This window comes from Malus domestica, chromosome 05, assembly GCF_042453785.1.
Source record: "Malus domestica chromosome 05, GDT2T_hap1".
Classification (NCBI taxonomy): Eukaryota; Viridiplantae; Streptophyta; class Magnoliopsida; order Rosales; family Rosaceae; genus Malus; species Malus domestica.
In genome coordinates this window covers 14,569,967-14,580,328 of record NC_091665.1, presented here as the reverse complement: position 1 = coordinate 14,580,328, position 10,362 = coordinate 14,569,967, and the positions used below count along the sequence as shown (strand labels likewise).

Here is a 10,362-nt window from a genome sequence, read left to right as displayed (position 1 = left end):
TAAATAAATTCATTTTTAATTTAAGTAGTTTATAAAATCAATCATCTCAATTTCTACTTTACAATAATTAATTGGAATTTGGTTTGCTTCAAATTACTTAATAATCACTGTGGAGAACGACCTTGCGAGATCCGTTTATACTATAATAACCTTGAGGAGTTTTTAACCCTTTTGCGCGTGGTAAAATCCCTATCAAGAAATTGATGCCGTTGCCAGGGATTATTTAAAATAATTCGTTCTAATCAGATTTTTAGTTAGTTATCGTTGTTTATACATATAAAAAAATTATTTTTTTGTTTTTATTTTATTTTTACAAATTACAGCAGTACAGCAGTGCAGATTACAACAATTTGTGCATGGTCAACACCAGTTCAACAGTGCAGAAATTGTTTCCTTTTGATCTAGAACTTGAGCAAACTATTAGGAGAAGACGCAGTGAACAAAATTTGCAGTGGGTTCCTTCACTGCAAGGGACTTTTCTGCAATCTTTATTTTTTGGGGACCTACACAATTAAGAGACAATGGCTTTTGTTATTCCAGAGGCTGGTTAGCCTCTGGGTGATTCACTGACAGCTCACAACACTAATATGCCAAGTTGCATCACTTATCCAGAAGTGGAGGAAGGGTCTACATTTGAAATAAAGCAGCACATGTTGAATATTCTGCCTACATTTCATGGGTTATCAACTGACAATCCTAACATGCACATTGCATAATTTTTAATGGGATGCAAGAATATTTTGGTGAGAGGATTTTCGTTCGAATCTATTAAGCTCCATCTATTTCCTTACACTTTGAAGGATCAAGTAAGGAGATGGCTCCCCACACTTCCATCTGGAAGCATTAGTACTTGGAACCAACTCAGTGAAAAATTCTTAAGCAAGTATTATCTAGCCTTAAAGACTCTTGACATGAGAACTCAAATTTTATCTTTTGCCCAAAAACCAAATGAAGAGTTTCATGAGGCGTGGGAACGGTTCAAAGAGTTGATTAGAAAATGTCCACATTCTAATATTAACAGTACTAATCAAATGCATATATTTTTCAGAGGGTTAAATATGACAACAAAAACTCTTGTCAACGCTTCATGCGGAGGTTCGTACAAGGGTAAAAATGCACAAGAGGCTTGTTTATTATTTGAAAAAATGGCAACAGATACACAGCAATGGGTAGTTGAGCAGCCACAATCTAGGTCTATTTTTAAGATGTCTAATGGTTCTCCATATGTGTTGGCACAAATTGAAAAAATGGAGAAAAAGCTTGAAAGATTTGATGCAAAATTTGACATGTTATTACAAAGAATTCTAGGTTCACAGGTTGCTGTACAGCAGCCCTTACAAGCTGCCTACAACATTTCCAGCATGACAACCTATGATTTTTTTAGATGTCCACATAAAACAGCTTATCCAGAGTTTACAATGAAGCAGGTTAATGCATTTCATAATTTTCAGCGTCCCCGATATGACCCGTATTCAAATTTCTACAACTTGGGTCAGAGAGATCATCCTAATTTAAAGTGGGATAGAGATCAGCATGCTAAACCACAATTTCAACAATAGATACAACAACTTGATGCACCTAAGGCTATTAAGAAGATAGCAATTGAAAAATTAGCTAATACTACAAGTCAATAAATCCAAAATCTGCATGCATCAATGAAAAATATGGAAAACCAAATTGCGCAGATTGCATTGCAAGTTTCAAAAAGAGCACCGAGTACATTTCCTAGTCAAACAGTACCTAATCAAGAGGAGGAGAAGAATGCAACGTTTTACGATCTGGAAAAAGTTATGACAATAGACAAGAAAATTGTGCAGGAAATTCGCGGGCAGCACCATAACCACAAACAGATTCGGGAAATTTTGCAAAATCTGATATTTTTGCAGATTCTGGGCAGCCACAAGACAGATCCGAAAATACAGTAGAAGTTACCACAAAAACTGCAAAACGTGTTTATGTGCCTGACAGGAGCATATTTATGCGACTTAATTAGCTTGTTTCCTTGCATTTAAGTTGCTAGTACTTAGTAATTTTAGTATTTTAAGCTATTTTCGTGCAATTTTAGGTTTTAAGGACAAAGTATGCAAACATGTGCATTTTGGAGCCTTTTGGAGTAGTTTTGGGCATGGAATGGATAGCTTATGCTTGGAGCAAGGTGGATGGACGAAATTGAAGATCAAAGGAGGCTAGGAATGAATAATGAAATGAAGAAATGAAAATGAAGAACAAAGAGTTCAGAATTGGAAACCAAAGTTTCTATTCTTGGAGGTTTCCATTCTTGAAAGTTTCTATTCTTGGCTTGGAAGTTTCCTAATCGTTCCTCACCTATGTTCCAGCCACAAAAGGGTTTCAAAACATGTTAGGTTGCCTAATTACATATTTCTAGAAGTCCTAGAACCTGCCCTAGATATTGCCGCACCACCCTAGGCTTTTTCCTTTCCTTGCCGAACAAGGGATCCTCTCCTTTCCTATTTTCTGATTTTAATTCACATTCCCCTTTAGTTCTAGGTATTGCCGCACCTTTCTCTCCTTTCTTACCTATTTTCTGATCCAAAATTGCATTCCCTTTTGTTTCAATTCTTGTTGCACAAGGGGAGAGGATTCTTACCTATTTTGTGCCTCAAAACACATTCCTAAATCTGTCCTACACTCTCTTCCGAATTTCCTTTCCTATTCTCTTTAATTCCTTCACCTTTCTTGCCTATTTTCCATTGATTTCTGATTCCAAATTTAATAAATTCGTAGCCCTTCCTTTCCCTATAAATAAGACCCATTTCTGACCATTCTAAGCACTCCACCCTTCACCATAACCAACCTATATCCATCCACCACCACAAATCACCACAAAAACCTTCACCCATCCCTTGTGCTGCAACAAAGAAGAAGGAAGGAGACCCTTGGACGTGCTTGCCATTCAAGACATTGGATTGTTGGAGCGTTTCTAGGTGTTTTCATTCTTTGTTTTTAATGTCTAAATTTATGTATCTTTGTTTTGCGTTTATGAGGAACTAAGCCCTTCTTGGCTAAGGGGCTATTCAATACCATGATTATACTTGCATTATGAATTGATTACCTTCAGTTGTTATTTCATAAGTTGTGAATTCAATTTGCTTAACCGTTTGATTGATAACTTATTCTTGTATGTTTATTAAGAGTGCACACTTAGTTTTCATGCAAGGATTTGAAGCTAAAATATAAGGGAGTTTCACCTAATAGTTACAAACTTATATTTGCAAGTAGTGGAGGTCGCTTATAAACGATCGTGTTAAGTGAATTATTGGCAAAAGTTTCATGCTTTTCATAGTTACAATTGCCTTGTCAATGCTTATAGTTTTCATGAAACTTAATGATCTTTGATTGTACCTTATTGTGCTTTTCACGTAGGGGACTTTTAGAGAATGCTTTGAATTGTTGTATGTGCTTTCCCATCCAATTCATTAACTTAAGGAGAACTTGAAGGTTAAAAAAGTGCTGTCACAGTTAACCTGGAGTATTGAGTTTCATGACTTATTGAGAGAAGCAATTGGAAATCAATTTGAATGCAAGTGTGTCATGTGTGGAGAAGAACCCTCTAGTTACCCCATATCTCATCAATTCACCTAAATTTGCTTAAGAATCTGTTTAAATTGTTCTTGTTTTAATTTACTTATTTTCGTCCAAAACCAAACCCCCTTTACTTTGTTAAATCATATTAGTTAGAACTTGTCTTAGATTGTGTTTTTAAGTGTTTTGAGCCTTTAGAAACCCAAATTTCGTCCAAATTGTGTTTAGAGCTCAAAACTCCCCAGTTTGTGTTTTTAGGCAGTTTTGAGTGTTTTGATGTGAAAATTAAGTTGACACACAAATTAAACCCTATTGATGACAATTGTAGTAATGATGCAAGTAGGGATCGTTCTAGACCGGGGATTAACTAGGGATGCTAATCAACACAAATAAGACTCAAAAAACACTAAACTAGACTCTATAGACTCAAAACTAACTCAAAACACTCAAAACAGCAAATAACAACCAAAAAGACTCAATTCTAAACCTATCAAGTGATTTGGATGAAAATAGAACTCCAAAGACTCAAAAGACTTAAAAGAAACAAGTTTTGACTCTAAAAACAAGACTTAAAAGTAAGGGGGTTAGTTTTGACGAAATTGGACTTTAAAACAAAAACTTTGAAAATAAACTTAACAAAAATGATTTTGGATGAAAAAGAATGGTGAAAGGCTAGTTAGAGGGTTCCTTCTCCACACATGAAACATATGCATACGACTCGATTTCCAATTACTCTTTCAACACACCATGAATGACAATGTCCCAAATTAACTAGATTGCACCAATTAATTCTCAGATTTCCCTATATTCATTGAATTGAATGGAATACGCATTACAACCAAATTATTCTTATCAAGGACCCTAACTATGGAATACGCATGATAGAGACACATATCAAAGATCATTAAGTTCAATGGAAATCATAAACATTGACGAGGCATTCATAACTTTGGAATACGCATGTTACTCTTGCCAAGGATTTACTTAACACAATCGTGACTAGCGACTTTTACTACTTATGGAATATAAGTTAATAATGATTAGGTGAAATTCCCTTATACTCTAGCGTTAAATTCATGCATGCGAACTAAGTATGCATCCTTAATTAACACACAAGAACAAGTTATCAATCAAATAGATAAGTAAACCACATTCACGATTTATGAAATCATAACTGGAGGAAATCAAGTCATATAAAACATATGATCATGGCTTTGAATTCCCCTCTAACTATAAAGAAATTAGTTCCTCATGTTTGCAAATAAACAAAGATAAATAAATCTAAACATTAACATAAAGATAGAAAACACCTAGAAACACTCCAACAATCCAAGCTCCTTGAATGGCATGCACGGCACCAAGAGTCTCCTTCCTTCTCCCTTGCAAACTCACGGCACAAGAGGGATGTTTGGGTGAATGATGTAGTGAAAATCTGGTAGAGGGTGGTGTGTATGAAAGGGTGCGGCACTACATATATATATAGGCTGAAAATCACAGCCCCTAGGTAGCAAAGGAAAAGGATTTAAAGGCCTAAGTTGCATAGGAAAATAAAACACAATCCTTGAAGGAAAACAAATCAGAAATCCAAAGGGAATGGGAGGATAAGGTGCGGCACCAAACCAGGAAGGGATAAGGGCTTCTAGAAACCAAAATCCCAAGGGAATTGGGTAAAAACTCACGGCACAAAGTGGAGGGAAAGTGGCTGAATTGCAATGCAAGGCAAAGGTCTTCTAGAAAGGTTCTAGGCACCATTTTTGTAGGAAAGGATTAGGTTTTCTAGAAATCTGATTTTAAGCATCCTAATATTGCTAGGAATCCTCCCAAGTAGCTGAAATATAGGTGGATTAGGCTTAGGATAAGATAGGATAGGATTGGATAGTATAGGGTTTGGATAATGTTTTGGATAAGGTTTCTTCACTTGAGCTGATTCTTTGGTTTTAACTTCCCTTCTTCAAGTAGGAAACCTTGTTTGAGTAGGAAACTTCAATCTTCTAGGAATCCAACTTCACTTAGGAATCATTCTTCAACTAGGAATCCATCTTCAACTAGGAATCCATGTTTGACTAGGATTTCATCTTCAATTAAGCACTTTCCTACTTCAATTAGGAAACTTTGTATCTTCAATTCTTCAACTTTGAAACACATTCCTAGCTCTTCAATCCTTCAAATTTGTCCATACATTGTGCTCCACATGCATGAGCTCCATTCTAGCTCAATTTTGCTCCAAAATGCTCCAAATTGCATCTTTTTGCTTACTTTGTCCTTAAAACCTGAAAACACATAAAAATAGCTTAAAAGACTAACTTAACTAAGAAAACACAACATAAATGCATAAGAACTAACTAACTAAGGCGCATAAATATGCTCCTATCATGTTTTTAGCTTGTTTTGAGTCTTTTGAGTTTGTTCAAGTCTTTTGAGTCTAGTTAAGTGTTTTAAAGCTTAGTTTTATCTATTTGAGTCAGTTTAGAGTGTTTAGCAATCCCTCCTAATCCCCGGTTTAAGAACGATCCCTACTTATACATATACTACAATTGTCAACAAGAGGGTTTAATTTGTGTGTTAAGTTAATTTACGCATCAGTGCCTCCAATGCCTTATCCCGAAAGGTTGAAGCCTAAAGTTAAACATCAACAGTTGACAGATTTTATGAAGATTTTGGCTAAAGTTCAAATTAATCTACCATTAATTGATGCAATCAAGAACATTCCATCTTATGCCAAGTTTTTGAAGGACGTTTGCCCAAAGAAAAAGAAGCTTGTGGATTTTGAAAAAGTGATTCTAACGGAATAGTGCAGCGCGGTCTTATTGCATAAATTACCTCCAAAGAAGAAAGATCCATGAGCTTTACTATCTCTTGCACCATAGGAAATTGTGATTTTAGTAGTGCTTTAATTGATCTAGGTGCTAGTGCAAACTTAATGCCTTATTCTGTTTTTAAACGTTTAGGTGAAGGAGAGCTGAAGCTAACCTCTGGCATTATTCAATTGGCTGACCGTTCAATTACCTATCCTAGAGAGATCATTGAAGATGTTATTGTGAAGGTTGACAAATTATATTTACCAGTTGATTTTATGGTGTTGGACATGGATGGGGATTTGACAACACCCATCATATTGGGCTGCCCATTCCTAGCAACAGCCCGGACTCTTATTGATGTTGAAGCCGAAACTTTAACATTCCGAGTTGAAGATCAAACGATTGTTTGAAGCTACCACACATCCAAGTGATAAGCAAGAATGCATGCGTGTTGATGCATTAGATGGTTTACCTCGGGTCAAATTTATGACCAGATCATCAACTGACCATTTGTCCATAAAGCCTCTGAATTTGACTCGTGATTGCATAAGTCCTAAACCACAGTAGCAAAGGGTGCTACTGTTGGAAATGTGCCCTAAAGCCAATCATGTGATGATACTTTACGGACATTTCACATGTTAAACTAATCTAGTTTAACATATAAAGGGCATATATTATTGTTTGAGCCGTCTCATATAAATGTTATATGCTTAAACAATAAAGTCCAAGGAATTTGTGATTGGGAGAATGTAATCTAATGAAGTTAGATTCTTGAGACCATTCTTTCGTAGACACATCCTAAACGTTCCTGATCATAGGATTGCCAATTGGGCATTGACAGTCCGTCAAGATCGGTACGTACTATGTCTTCTCTCAGGGAGAGTGATTAGTCTCTAGTCATTGGTGTGTGTGACATCAAGACAAGTACGGTAGGTGCTCAATAGAGAATGAGTTCACTGAACGCGATCAACGAAGAGTTCTCATATTCCATGTCACATGAGAACTCATGGTTGGGATAATGCAAAGTAGTCCTTTGACCTGAGGCATCATAGTTGTCTTGTGGTTAAGACCTTGATCTTTGATTATGTCAAAGTCATCCCACCAGGAGGGTGTCCACGGCATCGTTGGGGTCAAGCCGCTTAGCTATGGAGACAAGTGAATGCGCAACAAGGGATCTCTAACCTTCAAACCGTTTGAAGGAGAATACTCTCTGATATGATTTGAATCTCTGGCCAGAGTATGAATGAGATTTGGGAATGCGTTCCTAATCACATTCAAGGTAATCATATAAGCACAAGACACACATTGGATAGTAGACATGAGAAAATAAACTATCAAACCAAACAATGTGGTCAAGAGTATTAGATTAGAGAAGGACCGTATTGCATTTGTAATCCCAGACTGAATAGGTTCTCCACCTCTTCTGATTAGCTTGGGTAACCATGACATACGGCTAGGTGTCACTCATGGTTTGTGGAAGCCCTAAACGTGTGTAATCACTAAAGGGAGAATTGAAAATAGTTTCAATTCACAATCGATGTAAAATGGTTTTAATCGCCCACTACCTCGCTAAAAGGAACCTAATGGATCGTACACCGTGTAAGGTAGAGATGGACGAAATAAATGAAATGAGTAAGATTAATTGAATGGTTTAATTATTTATGGCAAGGATTAATTAATATGTTAATTAATCAAACGAATAAGTTCGTTAAAGACCACGGGATAGTTTTGGACCTTAAGGCCCAATGGGCTTCGAACGTCAAGCCCATTAACTTAAGTTGTATGACAATTTAATGAATAAAGATTCATTAAAGCCCAAAAGCCCAAAAATCCCTAAATGGCCGGCCATAAGGAATGAATTAGGGTTTTGGTTATTTAGGTCACTTAAAGAAGTGACTATATAAATGACTTTATAGCCAAATATTCATTAAGTGAAATAAGGGTTTATTTTTGGGGAAAATGGGTGAGAATTGTCTCTCCATTTTCTCTCTAAAGAGGCCAACACCTTGGAGGTGATTAGCTAGTCATCTAATCCTCCAAGGTCACTCATTCATCATCCAATCTCTCCTTGGTGTAGAGACTTAGAGGTTCTCAATTTTGGGAACTTGGAGAACCTATTCTTCCATCCAAATCCATGGATCTAAGAAGCAAGGAATGAAGGCCCTATCTCTTTGGGTGATTAGCCTTTGCTTATGCAAAGAGGAATCTACAAAGGTATTAATTTCAACTCACTTATTTTTGAGTTGATTATTGGTTCACCAATCTACTAGGCTTTGAATTTCATGGTCATGTTTTGTTTTTGAGTACATACAAGCATGATTCCGCCTTTAATTGTTAATTGCATGCTATATGATGTTGCTCAAATGAACATGTTTTACAAAATAATTCCTTCAAGTGGTATCAGAGCCTAGGTCTAGTAGTTGGTGAATCCTTTTGGGTTTTGTAGTTCATAGTATGTGATCTAAAAGTTGTAATTGTTACAAGCTTTATTCTTGCTTCTTTGAAAGTAAATTTTGTTGGAAAATTTGCTATCTCAAATGTTGTAGATGTTGTTCATATGAGCATGAATATTGGAGCTAAAATTTGGTGCCATGCTTTTGGGAAAATTCGGCCAAAATCAAAGGGTGAATTTTTGGGTTCTTGTTTGACTTGTTAAAAGTGTTTTAATGTGTTCTTTGGAACCCCTAAGTACCCTAGTTTGGTTAGATGTTATTTCCCTTAAGTAAGAATGGTTTTGGAATGTTTTTGGGTGGAAAAAGTTCATGGAAAAATTTGGGTTTTTCATGGATGTTCTTCATTGTTCTTGATGTTCTTGTCAAGAACAAAAAGGTTTGGTGTTTTGATTCAAAGTTTTGAATTATTTCATAAAGTATATGTGATATGTTTTTAAATGATTTATTATGTATTTAAAGTGTTAAATATTTGTATAAATGATGATTGAAATAATTGTGTTTGAATTATTTCAAAAACATATCTTATCTTACATACACTTGCATGTTTTTGACAAAACTCACAAATCAACACACACACCAACCTTATCCCTCCCTAAAACCAGCCACTCCCTCAAAGGGAGTACTTTTGGGGCTTTTATGCAATTACATAAAGTTTTGATACTTTTGTGTATTTTCACTTTGGCCCAAAAGTTTACGTTTTTACGTTTAGGTCCAAAAACGCTAAAGGACAAATTGTTTTGTTCCTTTAATGATGTTTTTGCATTATTAAAAGTTTGGGTTCTAGTTGTATTTACATGAAGTTGTGACTTTTGTGTATTATACAAAGTGACCCCAAAAGTTTTTGTATTTGCAATATGGCCCAAAAGTTGAGGTTAATTGCAAGATGGCCCAAATAGGATGAGAACAAAATTGTTTTGTCTCTTTAAATGAGAATTGGATTTTCATTTTGTTTAGCTCCATTTAAATCAATTTTATGGATACAAAAACCAAATGAAAATGTTGCATTCAATTAATTAGTTAAAGTGTTAATTAATTAAAGGGTGATTATGAACCTAAGCCTAATATAATTGAGCTATGTGAAAGGCGTTTCAAATTTGTTTGAACCATGGGAATGTGTAGATTAAATTTTGGTTGTAATTTGATTTGATCAAATGTTGTAAAAGGGCTTAAGCTCTTCTTTACTTTAAAGTAATTTGTTATATGCAAATGTTGTAATGAGCATAAGCTCACCTTTACTTTGAAGTACTTCTTTCTTGCTTTATACGATATGCATGAAAATGAAGTAGTTGGGTCCAACGCTCATAAGACAACACGCCTTAATGTGATTAAACGCGTAACTAAAATCAATCACCATTCCTAGACCGAGATTCAACACAAGGCTCGTGTTGAATCTAAACAAAGGTTCATAATCATCCTTAGGCCCTAAGGCAACTATGTAGTCCATCAAATGAATGCAAAGTTTATGTTAGTAGTATCATATACTCTTGCTTTAAAAATCGTTTTAAAAGCATAGTGGGAGTATTATGTACAACTAAAACAAAGGGATGGACCAATAGTTGTAATAGGAC

At 35.6% G+C, this 10,362-nt stretch overlaps 1 non-coding gene across 1 annotated transcript; it reads right to left on the bottom strand.

Moving 5' to 3' along the window:
• Positions 1-908: 908 nt before the first annotated feature.
• On the bottom strand, positions 909-1,013 carry LOC114825289 (small nucleolar RNA R71). The gene has a single exon (XR_003773931.1). It is a non-coding gene; the product is annotated as a small nucleolar RNA R71 (small nucleolar RNA).
• Between the last annotated feature and the right edge of the window lie 9,349 nt (positions 1,014-10,362).